At 37.7% G+C, this 21,893-nt stretch overlaps 1 protein-coding gene across 1 annotated transcript in view; it reads right to left on the reverse strand.

Annotated features, from left to right (window-relative positions):
* The window catches only part of LOC129726550 (ELAV-like protein 3), an 81,879-nt gene extending 60,106 nt beyond the window's left edge, over positions 1-21,773 (reverse strand). The window contains exon 1 of the mRNA XM_055683397.1: positions 21,582-21,773. The gene's annotated coding sequence lies outside the window, so the exon portion shown is untranslated. The remainder of the gene's footprint in view (positions 1-21,581) is intronic.
* Between the last annotated feature and the right edge of the window lie 120 nt (positions 21,774-21,893).

Raw genomic sequence — 21,893 nt, forward strand, 5'->3', positions numbered from 1 at the left:
GCAGATATCGGACTTTAAAAATGTAAATTTAAATTGCACACTGCAAGCCGTCAACAGAATAACAAATAGCTCGTAGAAGTTTGATAATAACAACGTTTTCAAACATGTTCCAGTATAATTAATCACACTATTTTCATATTAACAAGTTTAACTCATCTATATCCCGATAATTAACGAAGTATCAATAAACAATCATTGTTTATGTTTTGGATCACCAGCACTGAGTACCAAAATCATGTTTCAAGCTTAGGGTAAACAGGTATAATACGCCCCCCCCCCCCTAAGGAACATCTTCAATATTGTAGCTATGTTTATCACAAACAATAAATCTTTTATACATGTTTACCCTATATCATACCAGTCACATGTGAAAACAATCGTGTAAGTACAAACCATGTCATAATACATCGCCTGCTAATTTCTACAGAGCAAATAGTGAATTATTATTTTGACGTTAAAAACTGCTTTTTGAAAACCCTCCCTGAAGATATTCAAACTGTATTGAAAATGGACACAAAAATGAAGATGAAGGTAGAAGTGAATAAAAAAGAAGAATGTGATAAATAGGAGCAATGTAATATAGTCACTTTGAAAAAAAAACAGTTCATAATTGATTTTCAACACAAAGCCTATTTTTCAATTGATTTTTATTTTCTTAATAATTGATTAATATTTTATGTTTTTTTTACGGCATATGAAAGTCTTTCAAGCATCATGCATTTTATTTTCCAAAGGATTGAAACCGACGTAAAATTTTCCTTATATAATATATATATATAAAAACATGAGAATTTGCCCTGGCGTCAAAAATATGCATTTTCATGCAAAAATAATATCAAATCCGGACTCAGCATCCTAAAATTACATAAAAACCATTTATTTGCCATGATTTGAAGACATTTTTTTTTTGCTTGACCAGCATTTGTTTGGAGTCGCCCCACTGTGCGATGTGCCAGTCGTTGCCATCCAAGGTGAGATAGGTCTCGTCGTCCATCACCACGTCGCGATTCACCGGAAAAATCGACTTGACCATCTTATTCAGTTGCTGCCGCTGTGTCACCGGGACCAGTAGACGGCACTACTGCTTCCTGACATGTATGTTCATGTTCGCCAGGTACTTTTTCACTGTTTGTACCGACCCCCGGCCAAGCGCAAGAAGCGATATAGCCACTTTTTCCTCAGTCTTCCTTTTCAGCATACTTTAGAGCTTCTTGTCGCTCAGGGATGTTGGTCGTCCGAAACTGAGCTTTCTTTCGATATATCCGTTATATATCCGTTTTCGACGAGGCAGAATACCGTTCTTTGAACACGCAAATTTCTGAACGGAATAGCTTCACTGTTTTTGCCATCAAGGTTAGAGTTCGATTGATAGAGCCATCTTTTTTTTCTGCTGACTTATGGGTTACTATGACTGATACTGCATGGGTGAATTCGCCAGTACGTGTAACCCCATTAAAAATCAGCAATTTTTGCTCATTTTTTTTTTTAATGCGAACGTTAGTAGTATTTCCAGAAGCAGGATGTGATCTAGATATCGAACAGTGATCTCCGACAGTATTCAAAATTCAATGTGATTATATCCGTTTTCAGGATATATGCGAAAATTGCTCATATATGCTTAAATATTGGTATTCATTAAGATAGTCCAAAATTATCTGGAAACCAGGGATCTCACCCTTCAAATGAAAGCTTGGGGTGTTAGAAACAATCTTAACTATAGCGATAACTTCGAGAAATTCTGTGTAGAGGGTGCACAAGTGTACATGAAAAAACAGGTTTTGACATAGAACACGTTATACTTTAATAGAATGCCATTCCGAAATATCAAAAATAGAGTGAAATGCAGAATGCAAGATTTCAAATGTCCTCGACTTTGTTACCACTGAACGGATTTTTGTTATTGATATCTCGTTGGATAGAGAACAAATTTCTCTAGTTTATTTGATCTTTTTTTGAAACTTTTTTTTATAATAAAGAGGTTAAATTTCATTACCAGTTTGATTATAAGTCAGCTTTGGCCGATTGTGCGCTCTCAACGATACAATCCAAGCACTTCCCACCACAGCCGACACTAAAGTATGCAAACGATTTGACTTTGTAAATGATTTGTTGTTGTTGTTGTTGCTGTGTTCACTCAAGTGCATAACGATACGCCCACCGGAAGTATAACTATCATTAGTCACATATAAAAGCTAGCATGTAACAATTTAGTCTTTATTGTTCATTCGTTAACTATAGCAAAAGGATAATATACTGAAAACCGGATCGCCAAGCAGACATGCCGCAGCGCCGCAGGCGACGATTTTATCAAATATCTTATAATAGCAATATAGTTCACTCCCAAATTTCCCATATATTTTCAAGAAGACGGATATTGTGGTGAAAAAGGTAACTAAACTCATTGCACAATGGTACAGTAAGGCAATTTTGGCGTATTAATAGCTAAACTTGGCTGCTCTGCCACTTGTCCGTGGCACGCACCCGAAAAACTAATGCACTTCGCACGCAACGTTCGTTTTCATACCTAAAAATAACGCGCAGCATAGCCCAACTTTTTTTACTTTCTTCCATAATGCAGTATGCGTGACACTGCCCACTTGCCGTGTTAGTCCTCTCCGTAGGTATTTAAAACAATCGTACAGGTTAGTTTCATCATCACATCATCATTCATTCGTCCACTGACTTTCGCGTGATTCGGGTGTATATTTTAAAAACGGTTCCAGTTACATGCAATGTTTTATTCAATTCAAAAATGTTTCATTGAAATAAAAAATGGCCGAGTTAAGCAACCCAGTCCTGGTAGTTGTTTAAATTTTTCCAGGATGAAAGTTTCATCATTTAAGACAACACATTTGAAAATTTCGTCAAATAATCGTAATACAATTTTAGAGCATGTAGTTTCGCCGTGGAATTTATTCTTTCGTTGCAGTTAGAGACTCTTTTAATTTTGTATTACTTACGAATTGTCCAAATCAAACAAATCCCACCTCCGTAACCATAGTTCTTTGAGAAAACCATTATTTATGACAAAAAGCGCAAAAATATACCCAAAATGGTATAAGGAGTGTGCATTTTTAGGCGGCATCTATAAATTACGTAACGCTCAAAGAAAAGGGGTACCATCGAGCGTTACAAAATATTACATAGGAAAGAGGGGAAGTACGACTGGCGTTACATAACGAACAAATATCTTACCTACCTCTCCGGGGAAGCCGTAATATTACTTCAAAAAACGAGCGTTTTAATTTGATTATTTTATTTACGCGTTTTTTTTAGCAGCCTTGATCAATTTCAATAAACTTGCGATAATCATCGATGGATGACACACATTCGGTTTATGGAATATTGAGAAGAGAATCGACGCAGATTAACCGATAACCATGAACCGGTAAATCTACCGCATACAGAAGCAATTATGCAAAATTGTTAAAAATAAACAGAAAAACAATCAAGTATTCAGAATCACTGTGAAAAAAAAACAGGGTAGGAGCTGAACTTGAATAAGAAGCCGTTGCACAGTAGTTTAGAAAGGCAATTTAGGCGGACATGAGCTTTTTGATGCGATTTTGTGGTTTTAGAACCATTGTTTCTTCTAAGAAGTTGTTTCTTATAGTTAAGTGCAAATGAAAAGTAGGGTGGTCCTAAAATCAGCAAAATAAAAAAAAAATTATTTTGCAGACATAATTGTGTATATTTTTTGGCAAAGTTGTAGATCAACTAATTGCATGCAACTTTGTAAAAAAAAATTTTTGGTAGCTATCAAATTGACCGATTTAGAGCAATTTTACGTAACTGAATTAGGGTGGGTTGCTTTATTTTTTAAGGTTCAAATATAATAACAAAGTTGTCTCCAGATGACTCTAAGAGCTGAAAAAGACGCAACTTTTGACGCAAAAACATTGTCGATATGTTGTACATGTGAAGAGTTATGAACATTTTGAAAACAGGCATTTTTTTGAAAACTTGGTATCTTCGTTAGGGGTAGCAATAAAAAATATCTTCCGGCACCTTTTGAAAGAACTAAGTATTGTACTTTATTGTGGGAAAAGCCCCACCAGTATATATGTATTTGGATATTTTGAATATTTGGATATTTGTTAAAAAATGACACTTGTTTCGGTCTGGTCGCCCGCCGACCATATCTGATGTTTTTCTGATCGTTTAAATGGTGCTTATTACGGGAGTCACTTCACGGTGAAATATATTTCACTCTCACGCTCACTTCACTTTTTTAGACTTATTCCCGATTCCACCTCAAGTGAGGTGACAAAAATCACCTCCGTGGAGTGAGATTGACAGTGAAGTGAAATTGAGAATAGGAAAAGTGAAATGAGATTGTTTCCCAGCTCAAAAATCTCTAAGTCCCAGAAAGTCGTTTTTTCCGTTTTTTTAGATAACTCCAGATCTTGACGTGTTCTGGATTTCTAAAACATTCGGCATCAAAGAAAAAATGTTTTTTTCGGTATCGAAAATTTCCTGAACTAGTTTGCATTTTTTTCATCGGGCAAAAAAAATGAAAATTTGACCGCTTTAAGGCACGGATCAAACTCTGATTCGTTTCGTTACTGAAGAATAAATCCAATTTTTACCATTAGATCACAAATCAATCAACTTTAAGACTTATGGCATCTTCGTGGAATCATTTCACCGTTCAAAATGGTCGTGAAATAATTCCACGCGAAACGTCGCTTTTTCCGTTCTCACTTCACTGATATGACTCTCATAATAACCCAGATTCCACGGCAGATGTCACTTTGCGACGTTTTTCTCACTTACGTGAGTCCCGTAATAGGATTTTGTTCACTTCACTCTGATTTCACCGTGAAGTGACTCCCGTAATAAGCACCAATACCTCGTTTTGAAAAAAATGAATGACTTTTCAATGAAGAAACTGAACTCAACAACATAAGTTACATATCAATCCGAATTCTACCGAATTATGGAGGGGAGGTCTTTTACAGTATTACGTAATTTTTAGAAGGAGGGAGGGGGTAGTTGGTGACGTTACGTTTTGTTACTTATGGTGGAGGGTTGATGGTTGAAAAATCGAGTTTTTTGCGTTACATAATTCATTGATGTCGCCTAAGTGATTTCGGGTCTCTTTAGTTGAATATTACATTATTGTCAACATCTTGTACATTTTCCAAAATTTTCTTATACAAGGCCTATCGACGATATCCCTGTTTACCTCCGATCGCATATTGCTCTCGCTAATTTAATTGTGTATTTTCAAACTAAATATTATTATCAGCTATCATTAGCGCGGGCAAAAGGGCCTATTTGATGTGCAGACGTGCCCGATAACAATTAGGCTGTGCTCCCAGAAACATCAACTCCATAAATGTTCAACCGGATGCCGGATGCCATTAAATATCAATTTTGGAGCTTGGCCAACAGCATCGACCTGCACAAGGGCGTCGACGTTGCTGCCAAGGTATGCAGGTTTGGCGACACGAAAGACGGGAAATGGTGACAACAGCCGTAATGAAAAAATGAATAATAAACCAGAAGCCGATACAGGAAAGTCCAATCTGAAACGCCGGCCTGTTGATGAGGATGATTTTAGTAGCACTGCGCTGTGTTGCTCCTGTTCGAGAGACGAGGGAAGTTGCTCGCCATCATGGGAGTATCGCATTTCAGCATTCAGTTAAGCTTCAAGTGTGTTTATCGAATTGCACCGTGACACTATATCGATTCTTTTGATTCAGCTTTCGAGCACGAGCTAGCTGGGAAGTGAACTGACCGAATTATATTATTGATGACCCGGCCTGCTGAAAGTGCATTTCCAGCTGAATTAGGCTTTGCAGATAGGGTCCATTTATACATTGCATTTGCGAATTTTGTTAATGGAAAGTGACCACCAGTACGTTCTGTCGTCAGCTAGACTATCGTTGCAAGTGCGGCTTCTTGCCAACGCTAACTCGTTTTACCAACTAGGAGAAGTGAACAATGAATGTCACTGATGATGCGTTTATTATATTACCAGTTACAAAACGAAATTCAGATTCTATTTTCTCGATGAAGTTGAAATTTGAAAAACTAGGAGAGTGGAAAATCGAGATTTCGCGAAAGCCGCGAACGAAGCAATTTTTCTTTATAATACTTCATTTGTTGTTCAAACATGGCTCTTAAAACATGACTGTAGTGATCAAACAAACTATAGTTCGATTTGAAATCTGAACTAGACTGCTAAAACATGATCCACCACTACTCTCTCCCACTCTGCGAGAACATTCCAAGCCAGGGGGTACACGGACTAAAAAAAGTCGAGAACCTCTGCTCTAGGTTACAGTGCAAAGAAATTATACATCGTACCATTAAATTATTTGTTGTTTTTTCCACATATGATAGTTGTTGCTTGTTACCTTGGTTATACTAAACAAAGGTTATAAAATACATGGCTATACACGTTTACTAGTTTGCACCGGTGAAAAGTCACTTATTCCTATGATATGATACACTACGCTCATTTAAGATATAAATATTGGTTACTAATTTAAGATAAAGTGCAAATATGTTATTCCATTTCTCGTTATCGCAGGAAGTTTTATAAAGTCTTTATTTCGGATTTTATCGTACAGCCTGGGCCTTCGAAAAGAATAATGTTTTCGTCTACACTCCGAAAATCCAAATCTCTCAAATGTCGCGAAAACCTTCATTTTCAGATTATGCATTTGAGATAGAATTGAATTGACAACTTTCGTCAATGGTTATATTTTATTCTTTGTAATGCTGATCTTAGTAGAAGTTTGCTTCAATTCGTAAAAAAGACTTGAAGCTGATTCATAATTCTAGGTCCTGCGATTTCTGCAAATAATGCGAATGTGGTATTCAAACCTGGATTATGGGGAATTAAAAAATTAGAACTGCCTCGAGCCAACATACATATTTGCTGTTCTAGTATGAAATCAGCATCTTTGTTATCTATTACTATTTACTGTTCACTGTTTCTGTTTATTTAGAAAAAATATGTTGCTTCTATCCAGCATTTCAAAATTGGTTCACGATTGAAAAAATAAGACTCATATACTCCAGTGATAACATCCATAATATTTGCGAAAACCACGTCAAGCTATAGTTTAAAGATCGTCTTTGGTTCACCTTCTGAAAATTATCTTTTGAATTCATTTTATTCATAATTGAAATTGGATTTACGTTGTCATACAATTTGTGATTTACTGGCCTACTGCCTATAATCGCATACCAGTCCCACGTGCATTCTTGTCGTTTTTTATAGAAAAGTTATGGTAAATGTCTATCTCATTATATCATGTCGAAAATATGAGTTAAACCACGCTTAACAGTTGAAATAACTTAAGCACGAAAAATACCTTTACGTGCTGTTTTCTCAACTTGATGAAAATAAAGATGGGACTGATATGCGATTATAGGCAGCCTAATAAGTATACAATTATAGTTAGTATAACGAAGGTTTCTGCACCAATAGGTGGATTAATTGAGGTTTTTTTTATAAATAAATCACTTTGTTTAGTAATTTCTGTTAAAAAAAATTCATATTGAAATTCGTATATTTTCTGTTTTGCTACCCGCGAATTTAAAACTTTTTGCCACGAATTACCACTGTCTCTATTAATTAGAAAGCAAAGTTCTTTTGAAAATAGGAAAAACATGAGAATGGGTTGACAAATCAAAAGAATAAGTTGGACTAGAAACTAATTCGAACCGTTGCTTTCATAATTTAGTGCATAGTGTCGTTTAATCGTTCGGACTACGCTATGTAATAATCGCTGTTGATTGTTTTTCCTTGCGTTAGGTAGTCGATGAATATTATTCAGTGCACATCACAAAATACAGATGTCTAATCCAACAGTTTTGGCTGATTGCTGCGTTTTCCTACATTTTGGAATGAGTTTTTCGGATATTGGAATATGACCTGTTTCTAATATACTTACTTTACTTTAATTCGTGTCCAGAATACGCACTACATCACCCGGTCTTGGGCTAATTTTCTCCAGCCACCTCTGGCACCGCCGATCGGGCGTTCTCGTCCACACCACATATCCTCCAACGATTATGGGGTCTACCACGGAGTCATCATCCTCTGTCGGGCTCTTTGCTGAATAATATCTTCGCCGGTCACTCTTCCGACATTCATGCAACGTGGCCAAACCACTGTAACCAGAGTACCGTTCAAGGTACAAGGTTCTTGCTACTTTTCTTTTAAAAGGCACGAATATCTTTCCACTGCTCTGCTAGTAATGCCGACATGTCAATATCATCCGCAAAGTCAAAGAGCATATGAGACTTAGAGATAATGGCAATAGTACCGCTTCTTTACACTCCGGCAGGCTATCCGTACCCTCCAAGGTAATGTTGAACAACAGATTCGAGATCTCGTCACTTTGCATTACATTGCGAACCTGCCCGAAATTACACCCGCTATTCTGACGCATAATGAAAAACCGTCTAGGATGAAACGAATCAGCTTAATCAGTTTTGTTGGAAAACCGTGTTCAAGCATAATCTGCCAATACTCGTTGTGCTTACCGAAATCGTACGCCGCTTTAAAATCTATAAACAGATGGAAAATCCACAACTTTATTTTTCTGGGTTGTCATGGATTTAAGGGGTTATATACCTTTTTGGTCGAGAAAAATGAGGGAAGTTTGAATCTATTTTTAAGTGCATAGCACCACTTTCATTGCATCAAAGGGGTATTTTTCTGAAAGTACAGTTTATCAACAAAAAAAAAAATACGTTTGATTTTGAGATATACCAATTATTACTGGAGTAATGACCGTTTCCCCGAAACGCTATTTTTTTGCAGAGGCTTGCGGTGATCCTGATAGAGACTCAGCCGGTTAACCGAAATCAAAAAACTCATATTATTTCATTAGTTTATAAGTGTGCCGGGTCCTTGAACGATCGCTTTTATGAGCATTTTGTTTTCAGTGCAAATGGGAAAATTTTCCCCAAAAAAAGCAGGTTTTGAGCGCTAAAAATTGCATTAAAAAATTTTTTGCGGCAAAATGTAACTGTATGTTTCGAAAAGCGATCGTTCAAGGACCGGCGAATTTAATAACGAAAATTTTAAAAAAAATATGAAGGAAATCGGTTCAGTAGTTTTCCCGCAATCAAGATCACGGCAAAGTCATTTTTCGGAAATCACTATTCCGAGATAATCGCGTGTAAAGTTTCAAGTTTAGCTTATGCGGCCGTGGCGAGGCGCGCTGCAAATCGCTCTAACTTTCTTCCTATTGCTCAGATCTTTATGAAAATTTGTGAAAATGTTCTCAAGATGTTGTATTTGAAGATAATACAATAAATTTTTTTTTCGGTTTTTTGAAAACTAAAAAGGTATATAACCCCTTAACGCAAGGTGAAAATTCAGTCCGATCGCCTCCTCTGGAAACCGCACTGGTACTCTCTAACAAGGACTTCCAGCAAAGGCCTCAGTTTATCAAACAGGATGCGGTAAAGTTTTCTATTTGCAGAAGTTAGTCAGTCCGCTAGTAGTTTGTCTTCGGCCTCAACTTGTGTGATAAGCCAGCTGTGAAAAGTTAGCGTTTCAGCTGCTTTGTGAATTTCCACCTCATAAGAAGCTTCGCTGACCCCGTTCAAGCTTGGCAGATCCACGGCTTGTCCATCCTCTTCTATTTCTTTCCTGTTTCTGTCGATGACTCTATCCTCTTCGCATGACCTCCTGTTTCAATTGATTCCCTGATTGGCACTGTCTGATTGCGTTGCACTGTGGGGCAGAACCCAGAAAAGTCGCGACGAAACTCAAGAAAAAATTCAGCTTTCATGCCTCGTTTTATTTTCTACTTACAGTATAATTGTTGTCGACTGGAAATCATGATAATCTACTTTGAAAAATGATTTAGAAAATGTGCTGTAATATTGTGAAAGTGAAAATTCACAAGGCTTGCAAAATGGAGAAGAAAACTTTCACAGATATTTTTCAGTAGGACATGCAAATACGTAGAAATTAATAAGCTAACTCATATGATCCTCGTAAAATAGAGTATTACCTAAAAGGTAATGTGATATTAGGACAGTTTTGTTGAAATTAGGTTCGTAGGAGACATAGTATGTAAAACAAGCTTTTCTGTAATTTTTCCTCATTTTCGGCAATATGAAAAACAAATACAAAATACAAGGTATTGACTAGTACTAAACCAAAAATCAGCTGTTACTAGTTGCGGCCAGTGATGTTAGTCTCACTCATAAACAGCATCCAACACCTCAAGTGAGATTCTCGTAGCTGCCGATATCACACACTGGAGTATTCTCCATTCAAGCTATTTCTCGTTCTTTCTTGCTGTCTTCCTTGCTCGCATCCGTTCCTGAGATCAAATGCACACACGCGTGGCTACTCTTTTACTCGCGTGTACTCCCCTTCTTGCGAGCACAACTAGCCTAGTACAATTGCTTTAAGAATCAAGGTGCATCACGATAGTTGTGGAGAGAAAAAACTATTTCAAATAGGAAATTCAAATTTCAACTTCCAGTATACGATACTTTACAGATTCTTCCCCCACGTTCAGCTGTTGGTGCACAAAGCAAAACCGAGTAGATGAAGAAAGCATTTTCGTTTTCGAGCACAGTTTTTCAAGCACTCCTTCTAGTCGAGCAATTTTAGTCGAGTACTACTACGTTACAGTCGCTGAGTAGAAACACAAAAGAGTTTTTACGTGTCGGTGCGTGCTTGCTGCTACGCAGGGTAAGGCATGAAGAAAAAAGAGTATCGCGAGAGCTTATGTGCGAAAGACTTGAGAAGCGTAGCATATGTCTCGTTCTCAAGCAGAAAAGAGGCGAAAGGTTTTGCTTCTCGCTCGCTTTGCAACGTTGGTAACGGCTTACCGAGTAATTCGCATTTTTTGTTCGTATCGATTGAGTTTTCGCAACGATTGTCTTCATGTCAATTCATGTTAAAAATCGTTAATCAGCAGTGTCCGTATCGATGTTTTTTCTACAGTAGGCTTTGCTGAATGCCGGTGTATGCAACACGACCATGATTGTGTTCGGGGGTCTTTCAAAACTGAGTCCTGGGGTCTTTCAAACTAGTACGAAGACCCCTCGGAAATAATTAATAGTACAAGAAAACAGTTTGTTATTTAGTGAACAGTGTTTTAAACAAAAGTAAGCGTTCAGTATCCATATTAAATGGTACAAAATTTAACAAGATCTTCAATTGAACAATCTTCCTACTTGAAATATTTTGTCAATAACATTGAAATTATATTGTTGGGATACAACATGTTCCCTGACGATTATCAAAGAAAATTATATTAAAAACACATAATTTGTGTTTGACCCCAGCACGTGTCTCGACATGTTTGTTTTGTAGATTCGTTGGTATCATTATTTTAGGGACGATCCATCAATGATGTCACGCAAAATTTGGAAAAAATTACCTCACCCCCTCCCCCTTGTCACAAGCTGTCACAACTTCCTTGACCCCCCTCCCTTAGTTACGTCACGTTTTTCTACCCCCCTCCCCCTTCTTTGGTAATAATTGAATGAAAATCGAGAAATTTGTTAGGAATGCTTTTTTTTCTTAATAAGAACGATTTTACTGAAAGAAAAACTGAAACTAAAAGGAAAAGAAGATTATAGAAGATAACTAGAAAAGGCGTTTAGTTCTTAGTCCAAGGATGTTGCTGATGGAGTCGCATACCGACGACATAGAAAGCCGAGACAGTAACTACAGCATCATTGCTGATTTTTGATAGACCGTCAATATTTAGTTCCTATTCTTCAATCAGTTCGCAATCCAAATCTTCTCCACATGTTACAATAGCCAAGCCTTTTTTTAACGTTTTGTCCCAATTTTTATATTGATTGGATTAAGAGACACTAAAAATTTATGAAATTGCGCTGTCATTCATAAACGAACATGCACGGTAAAACAGAATTAACGAACATTATGGTTTTCAACGAGAAAAAAAAATTAGATATTAGGTATGTGACTTTTTTTATATATTTATTTTTTTTTGAGTTGAAATGTGATGTCACACTCAGGCTAACCCCCCCTCCCCCATATGTCACAAAATTTCACAATAATTGAAACCCCCTCCCCCCTTTAAACGCGTGACATCATTAATGGATGGTCCCTTATCTTCGCATTCTGTTCCGCTCGGTTGTACCTTACCATACATCGAAATGTCTCGGGCTACCGTAAAGGAAAATTTTAAAATTATGATGGAAAATAGTGAAAAATCCTGGTGTAAGAGAGCAGGGCCGGCGCACGTTTTTTTTCCGAGTGGGTAGTAAGGAATAGGGAAGGTTCATGGGTGACAAAGGTGTAGCCGGGGGGGGGGGGGGCGACCTACTGATACCTGAACATAATTTTACGAAAAATCGACAGTGCATCAACAATAGTGTGCCAATGAAATGTTCATGAGATTTTCGAATTTCGTAGTAATGTTTCTCATGAGTTTCCCATGGAAGGTAATTATATAGGCTCATTTGCAAAAGTAATTCCACGCCCTTGCGAGTGGCCTTCCGAGAGTTTACCGGAACATGCGTGTAGGCATGTTTTTGAGTTCTTTTTTTACGTTTTATTTATCAATTCCTTCTCAATTTTCGCGTCAAAATTGTTGGAATAGGTCTTACGTTTCTGGTTGCCCAGAAACTCTATATGGGACGCAGCTGGGGAACGTTGGGCCGACTTGGGTACCGTTTCGATTTTCAACCGCTTCATCTCCTCCAACGATTGCTTCGAGTAGTGGGCCGACACCAGATCCGGCCAGAGTACCGCGAAGACGCTATGGTATTTTTTGATGAACGACCCAACTTCAGGCAGGCACTTCGTACTATAAATTTTCCCGTTCACGACCAGAACGGAGCTTCTCGCTGATTGTCAGCCACAGCAGCACCTTCTTTAAGAACTTGGTGTGTGAAATGAATTTCACCTCAGAGGTCTTTCGTGGGGAAAGTAAAATACGGAGTGCCATGTCAGTCGTTGTCATCCAGGGTAAGATATCCCTTCGACATCCCTTCGGCATCGACCACCACCATCACGTCACGATTCGCCGGTAAAATCGACTCTACCTCTATTTATTCAGCCGCTGACACTGCGTCATTGGCTGCAGCTTCGAGACCAATGGACGGGACTGCCGCTTTCTGATGTCCATGTTCGCCAGGTACTTTTCCACTGTTTGACCGGTTGAAACGACCTCCCGATCAAGCGTACGCAGCAATGTAGCCACTTTCCCCTCGGTCTTTCTCTTCAGCATTCTTTGGAGCTTCTTGTCGCTCAGGGTCGTCGGCCGTCCGGAACCGGTCTTCTTTCGATGCTCTGATTGTAGTCCAACAGTGCCAAGATGTTGTACATACCGGGAAAGGCGTAACTGGCGCCCCTTTTTCGTACGATGTCTGTTTCCGACGCGGCGGGGTAACGTTCTTTAACCGCGCACACTTCTAAACGGAGTAGCTTCAATATTTTCGCCATCACGGTTAGAGTTCGAGTCAAGCTTTTTCTGCTGACTCATGGGTTACTATGATTGGTTTTTTGTCAGTTTCGTCAGTGCGTGTAAAGGTAAACTCATGAAAAATCGGTATTTTTTGAGCATTCTTTAATGCATACGTTAGGGCTCAGCAATTTTGTCTTCTCGAAAAAAGTCTCCATCCAAAATTTAAGCCTAATCAAATTTCTGATAAGGTTTCACTTACAGTCGTGGAAGTCTTATATTTTTGACCAACCTAAAAATGCACAAGTGTAGATCTTGAAGTTTCCGAAATCGATTTTTTTTTATAGCAAATCTCTCAGAAACGCATGAACATCGAGATCTGATGTTGTTTCATAAAAATTTGTTTCAAGAACAAAAATTAAATTTCAGGGACATGGAAACTTTTGCGTTGGGAGACTTCTTTCTCAAAAATGATGACACATCATAGGTTGACAAAAAACTATACAAAGTCAACTACAAACTGTCAATAATTCATTTCATGATGACTCGAAAATTCGAATATATCTGAAATTGAAACATATGTACTTAAGTCCCAGTTACAATTAATTACTGAAATTTTGAGTTTATGAATAAAGAAAAATACTGACTCAAGGCGGCACTATTTTGGAATTATTTCATACTTATTCAAAATCATGGCATAATCGACGCAAAGTTAAAAGGGAAGTGGTAATATTCAAATCAACTTCCAAAAGCTATTGTAACAAATATGCATGCTATAAAACAATTAACTGTTGTAAAAACATCAATAAAATATCATATAAACAGTTTTTATACTCTAACAAGTGGGAAAAAAGATAAAATAGTAGTTCAATGGCCAAAGCAAGCATATTTTGGCCATGCCACCTAACCAAGCTTTGACAGCTCTTTGATTACCGTGCTGGATCGAAACCCGTACAGTATCGAAATCCGTACACCTTGATGTTTTTCGTCAGTTTTAAGCATTATAAAAATGAAAATTCATATGATAGTTACATGTACAAACATGTAACTATCATATGAATTTTCATTTTTATAATGCTTAAAACTGACGAAAAACATCAAGGTGTACGGATTTCGATACTGTACGGGTTTCGATCCAGCACGGTAGAAACGCGGATGAAATGAGAACACCTTTCTTTCTAACGAGAGCTTCACAAAATTCATTGTTTTATAAAGGTATAAATTTTTTCAATTCGATGCCAAGACATGTTAAACGTGCACCAACACTTGCGGAGTTCGAGAGACAATGTATTTCACACGTGAAAGTTTCTATTGTATAGAACGATACTAAGTTTTTCAAAATGATGTAGAGTTTACCTGACGAAGTTTGAACAAACGGATCTTAAATGACGAAGTTTTAACAAACGGATTTATTTTAGATGAACTATTTGTTTTGGTTTCTATTCATATAATGATTGTTTTATTGAAGCTTGTAATTGACGAAGTTTTATACGAACGGATCTGATTTTGTTGTAAAATTTTATTTATATGTTTATATTACATTGGACTTTTCTAAATTTATAACAACAAAACTACTCTGTTCGTCACGGTGATGAAGATGGATTTTTTTTTCATTCATGTTGTTGTAGCTTTAAAAACAATAAATGCTTAGAGAAAATCATGAAATAGTTGTGGTTGGTCTGACTGAAGGTCATGAAAACCCTGTACTAGTTTTGTGTGCTCTATGAATCAAGTATACAGTTTTTGAAGAAGTTTATATCTGGAGGTAAAATCAGTTCGTTTTTTTTTGTTTTGTATAACTGATTAAAATGTGATCACATTAATTATCTATAGATAAATCGTCCAGCTCAAACCTTTGTAGGGGTATGTGGCGGGACCATCATCATCATCATCACGGTATTATAAGATAGTTACGCGCTAAACAGAGGAGCAGCTTGTAGCGTTAAACAGCCCATTATTTTTTAATTTATCACATTCAACAATATGAAACTAATTGCAAATGCCTGCAAAACCGTTATGACACATTCCTAGCTCTTCTACGCCAAGACATCAAAATTTCAAACCGCATATTTAAACCAGAATTGTTGTGTATGTGAAAGAGGATAAATTGAAATTCACGGAAAACGTTTGTTTCATTTGAATTTACATGCAAAACTTGACTAAATGATTGAATTAAAACACTCATAAAAAAATTAATAAAATCATAGTTTTGACACTATTTTAAAAAAATATGCTTAAATGATACTATTTTGAAGCTATGGGGATGTAATACATCAGAAAGTAAAGGGTTTTTATGGGCGTATTCATGGCCTAAACGTAGTTGTTGCTGCTATTTTGTAGATTCAATTGGTAGGTAATTGAAAAACAGGTCCTTCGTTATGGTGTCGCGTTACAAAAATAGTAGTTTTTTTCGTATTGTGCAAATGTTACAAACTGTAGAGAAGTAGTATTCAGGATTTTCTTAGTACTCGATGAGATCCTTCTTAGCATATGCTGGTATGTGAAATTGGTGCATTCTACTCAAAGTTACAATGGGTCAAAGTTATGGTGTCGCGTTACGAAAATTTTATGTGTTTTTATAAAGTTACCAAAAACGAGTTTTTGAGCCTCTGTCAGGGTATACTGATAATACAATATAGAATCATGATAAATAATATTCATCTGCATCAAATTATATCCACCTAGAAGTGAGAAGTTTGCTTTTCACTGGAATTAGATCATAACATATTCAGTGCCAATGGAAACCCATGAGAAATTAATTAAAAATGTAAAAATATCTCTGTGCTTGAAAATTAAAATAAATTATGGGAACGCGAATATATTATAATTTCAAAGATAGTGTAAAACAGTGCCTTTGACTATTTTAACCCCAAACAGACAAATAGACTTATGCTGTTTCTTGAGCAATTGATTCAATTGCTAGTGTCTAGTTTTTCTTTGCCTTTTGGCGTAAATACAGCTTTAACCAACCGTATTATTTACGAAAAACACATCAACAATAATCATTGCCACAGGACAGAAAATAAAACAGAAACCTCACGTACACTACATATACTCTGGTAATGTTTTTACTTCTAGTCAAAAATTGAAAACGTATTATACCTAAACGATATATCTAAATATCAAACGATGGAAACTCGTTGGTCTTCAATGCTCAAATCTCCGAAACACGAAAACAACTAGGCCAATTACACTTTACTTCGTTCCTTGGGGAGTTGCTGAATAATACCTTTTCAAAACACCAACACCAACAACCACCTTAATAAAGCAATAAAAAAAAAAATTTCAACATTCATTCAAACTCATCAAACTCTAGGTACATTATAAATTACCAAAATATTCCTATCAAACTCAGTTATTGATGGTTACGACACTATCTGATATTCCAACACACAAGCCACAAAAAACCCCAAAAAACGGATTTATTCGTGTTTTCACATATCTTTTCTTGCTTAAAGTACATTTTGATATTTTTTATTTTCTTGAAAACCTCAACAAATTTGCAATTTTAGTGGAATTTTGAGTAAGATTGTAGCAGAAAAACCCAAACGAGACGAGTTACTCAATGTCAATGTTTCATAAAGATACAGCTACTTTTGTTTGACAGTCGAAAAATGGAGGGTGCGGAGTGATAGATTTGCATAGACTACTTGTTTCCCCTTGACTTCAAGAAAAACTGTATCAAAAAAGGTTAAAATCTGAATGAGATATAACTTTTTTAAGAAGGAAATAATTCTCAGTACGATTAGTGGTGAAATAATATATATCTGAAACGCCCCATCGGCGTAACTTTGAACTAAATGTAAATGTCATAGCATAAACTTATTGGTGTTAACCTAAACAACAACTTTGCCGAAGATAGTATGACTAAAAACTTATCATGATACCCACATTTAGAAAGCTCGCATTTTCGTAACGCGACACCATTTGCAGGAGACTGTTTTGCGTAACGCGACCCCATTGACACACCGAAATGTTTTTGGGAACATTTTGCTAAAAAATCAGTGATTTCTGTTTTGTAATATATCATCAGATATCTGAACGTATGCCATCGAAGGTTGAAAAAGCGAAATTTAGCGATGGTGTCGCGTTACAAAATGTATCGGGTTGCAGTGCATGATACAACTATCAACCCGTCATAAGAAAGTACATTTAGTTGGCATTATTTACGACCTGTTTAATCATATGCTCTTAAAGCTAATTTCTAATATCCAGCCTAAAATGTACACCAAAGTCGGTTCCTCATGGTGTCGCGTTACGCTGGAATGTGTCTTATACGCCTGATCTTTCAATTTTCAGATGCCTAAAATGGCGAAAACTCCACGGTGGAAAGATGTTCTCTTGAAAGCCACTATTTCTACTTCAAAAAGATCGCTGTTGATCTAAAATATGTTTAGTCCGAAATACTTCCACACTTCGGTTCTAAATATTGAGGTGGACCTAAATATATTTAAAGTACTCCATGAAAATTTTTATATTTCTAAGATATTTTCCAATAACTTGCATAGTTGAACGATGTACGTCAAAATAGATACGGTATGATAGAGCAGGTATTTATGTTGAAAAATTCTTGTTTTTTGAAAAAGATTGTGCAATCACTTTCTAAACCGGGCCAAAATACCCTCGTTATCCTAATGATTAGACCATTAACAACCTAATATATTTCTTTAAATCAGAATGACACTCAGAAACTAGAATCCGATCATAGGCGCTACTTTGAAATTCAACATGATAACTTCTAGCTGTTGTTGAACAGCTTAAAATGGCCAAATACAACCCATTATAGGTATTCATAAGATCGGGATGATGCCTAAAGGCCAGAATCTGGTTTTTAGAAACGTACGTAGAACGATCCGAAACCATGCAATATGAGTATTTTTGGAATCAGAATGATGTCCAAAACTTCAAACGATGAGTTGGCAACCTGAAAGGAGTGTCAAATTCAGCTCCGGCACTACAAAGTCTTGTTTCACACTTCCACGAGTTATACGATCATATTTGACTGCCAGCCGAAACATGAACACAACTGGTTGCTGTAGCCTGGGCAAAATTGTCATCCGACAATAATGACAAAAGTGACGCGTTCATTGGCGCATAAACTATATCATTCGGTGGTTGAGGAAATGCTTCGCCAACCCGAGCATCTGTTCACGGCTCGAAACAGCGTCTTATCTCCATATTAGGAGCGGCTGATCAACGTCCTGATGCCAGTGTGGGACTCCAAACAGAGTTGCCACGATGGTCCTCCGACGAGACACGAACGATCAAAGAGAACAAACGACCCGGAATAATTAGCAAAGACCATGGCAACAAAACGGACTATGAATCCACGCAGCTTCGAAGTTGTAGTATTGCTTGTTGGACAGGAGAGAAGGTGTGCAAAAGCGGGTATTGGGCAGCCCGCATTTCCACACCGGTTTTGTATTACTGGGTAGGATGCGTTAACGCGTGATAGGGTGGTACCCGATTGCTAGAATATGTAAACTGAGGATTAAAGGCCGTTTCTTCAACTACAGCATCACTAATGTGCACTGTCCATACGAAGCGAGACCCGACGACGAGAAGCAAGCATTCTACGCGCAGCTGGAACAAGTTTATGACGGCTGCCCTAAGAGGGGCGTTAAAATTGTCATGGACTACATGAATGTTCAGGTAGAACGAGAGGCAATGTACAGGCCTTCACGCCGTACCGAACGACAACGGTCAACGGTGCGTACACTGTACAGCCTCACGTGGTATGGTAGTCCGAAGCACCTTCTTCTCCCGCAAAGCCATCTGCAGCTCCCTGACCAACGTACAGAAAACTAAATTGACCACTTTCTAATCGACGGGAGACTTTTCTCCAATATTATCAACGCTTGAACACACCCTTTGTTGCCACAGAGATACGCGCAGCAGCTGGAAGCGGTACTACCAACGAAAGATCAACTTGGCACAGGCTCTTTTGAAGGTAGCTGGTAGGTATATTTACTTACTCTATTTTATTGGCCGACAGACCGTCTACCAATCTAAGGCCGAACGAATTGGAGATATCCTATATATATCCTGCTTCTTTTGTCTTGGGCAGCCATCTCTAACACCAGCAGATCGTACATCTTCTTCCACCGTGCGAGGTCTACCACGGAGTCGATAGCCTTTTCCTGGTTCTCTGCTGGGTATAGTTTTGGTGGCTCTCTCGTCAGACTTTCTGGCTACAGTCCAGCCCACTGAATCCTGCCCCGCTGTATTACCTTCACTATATCAGCATGTTTGTATGCATTGTACAACTAGTGATTCATGCGTCTCCGCCACAATCCATCTTCTGACTTCTGAGCAGCGTCCTCTCGCTTGTTTTGTGCGAGTTAGCAAACTACGGGTTCTAAGTTAGCAGGTCGTAGTCCGTAGAAGGATCCTTTCGCAGCTGCAACTCGTCGTTTCACCTCGCGGCTCATATCGTTGTCACATGTCCAACCATCTCAAATTTTTTTTCCATCAATCTCCACCTCAACACTAAAACCACCGGAGCTTCCACGCTTTCTGCCAGCTACCATGTACTTTTTATGGCAGAGTTAATAGTTGGCTGCTCACGTGTAACTTGAGAGCCTAATGTTGTCACTCAACTCTGTCCAGCAATTCCTGTCCCAACCTCCACGAGCCGCCAACCGGAGTACGATTAACCTTGTAACAACCCCTACAACAGTACTACGACGAGCATCATAACGGCGATGTTTTAGCCGATGAAGGTAGTACAACAACCAATCGTACGTGCAGATGACTTCACGGTGGATCGACCAAGTGGAAGGACATTCTCGCAGCCTACGCTGCCTGCAAGAATGGTGATGAGCAGCCACGAATCGAGAATGTACAGCAAAGACCATACAGGCCTTCATCTAATTGGTAAGGTAAGTATGATGTCCATCGACCCCAGATGACATTTTGAAATTCCTGATGGTAACTTTTGGTTTCAGGAGAAATTTCAAATAACTAATCCAACCTATGGAAATTGCCGGGAACTGAGTAATAACCAGAGGCTGAAAATCGTACTCAGACGCCATTTTTAATTCCAGGATGGCTAAATGAGCAGTTAAATATAAGAAATGATTCTATAATTTGAAACTTTTTATGCCGAGCAAAGCCGGGTACTCAATATTTTAAAGTGTTCAATAGTGTATGTGTCATAATAGCGAACATAATCATAAATGTTTACTATATGCTTACCATTATTTTGATAACATTGAAATGTATATAGTATATAATAGGTAAAATATATAAAATTGAAGATTTTATCATCAATGAAACAAAACTAAAATCTAAAAACCTAATTTTGGTCAGCCGACCCGCAGCTTCAAAACTGAGAGTAGATCCATGATGAAACCCATCCGCTATCAACGAGGAGGAAAGTATCATTTGACACGTATATAAGCGTATTTAACTATTCCCAATATCCAAAACTAGAAAAAATATAAATGTAATATTCAAGTAAAATCGACAACCACACGACATAAGATCGACACGATTCTAGAGATAAGTTTTAACCTCTACCAAGAATATGGATCAGACATTTTATAATGTTCTTTTTATAACCGAAAACGAAGCTTGAGCTTGTTAGCATACTAAATATTACAACACAACAACAAAAAAGTTCCTCATCAACGCCTAACATCAGGCGAGGTAAGTCAACACAAATCTATTGCAAGTTCAGTAAAGAACAGAAAACCCTACTCATATCACCCGTTCCAGAGTCGATTACGGAAGAGAACACCTAACTTGCAGGTGTTACTCCTACACGAATACTTCCAGGTAGCATAAATTCACGTTTACTTCCATTGAACCAAAGCACATATTCGCACATGGAAGCAGAATAGAACAGCATCCGAGGACTGTGGCTGCACGGATATTTACAGATATATATCATATGGGCGTTTTTTTTCTTCTCCTGCTACCCACTTTATCTCTAATTGGTGGTTATATCGAAAATTTACGATAGATATTCTAGAGCTGACGGGTATGAGATAAGCTTTTTCCCAAAGTGACCAGGGTTTTTATCGTTATCATTCAAGGATCTAACGTTCTTAAAATTCTATTAATTTTATCTTTTCTTCCAAAGACCGCAGTACTGCCCTTATTTTTCATGTGGGCGTTGGACACTGCACTCGGACACCAAACAAAATTGTGATGAATTATGTAAGCCCGCAGAACTGAGTAGATAACATACACTCTACCTACCCTATAGAATTGTATTATTCCAGATAATAGTTCGAATTTTTTCCGTAGAACTAAATGAACCAATTGCAGGATTACTCGATCCTCATTTTCTGGATTCCATTCAGTTCAATTGTTGAATGGATTATTAGGGGTGTTTTTTTACGATAAGCACCAGCAGTGAGGCCCAGTTAAATAGTTGCTGTGCCCTCATTCACACCTCGCAGTTCAAACGGAGCACTTTTCACCTAGTTGTCGGTAACACTCACTATTTATTTGACACCTTTTCCAGGCTCCGAATAGCATCCAAAATTCACAGCAAAACAAACTCTTGCT

Source organism: Wyeomyia smithii, chromosome 3 (assembly GCF_029784165.1).
Source record: "Wyeomyia smithii strain HCP4-BCI-WySm-NY-G18 chromosome 3, ASM2978416v1, whole genome shotgun sequence".
Lineage (NCBI taxonomy): Eukaryota > Metazoa > Arthropoda > Insecta > Diptera > Culicidae > Wyeomyia > Wyeomyia smithii.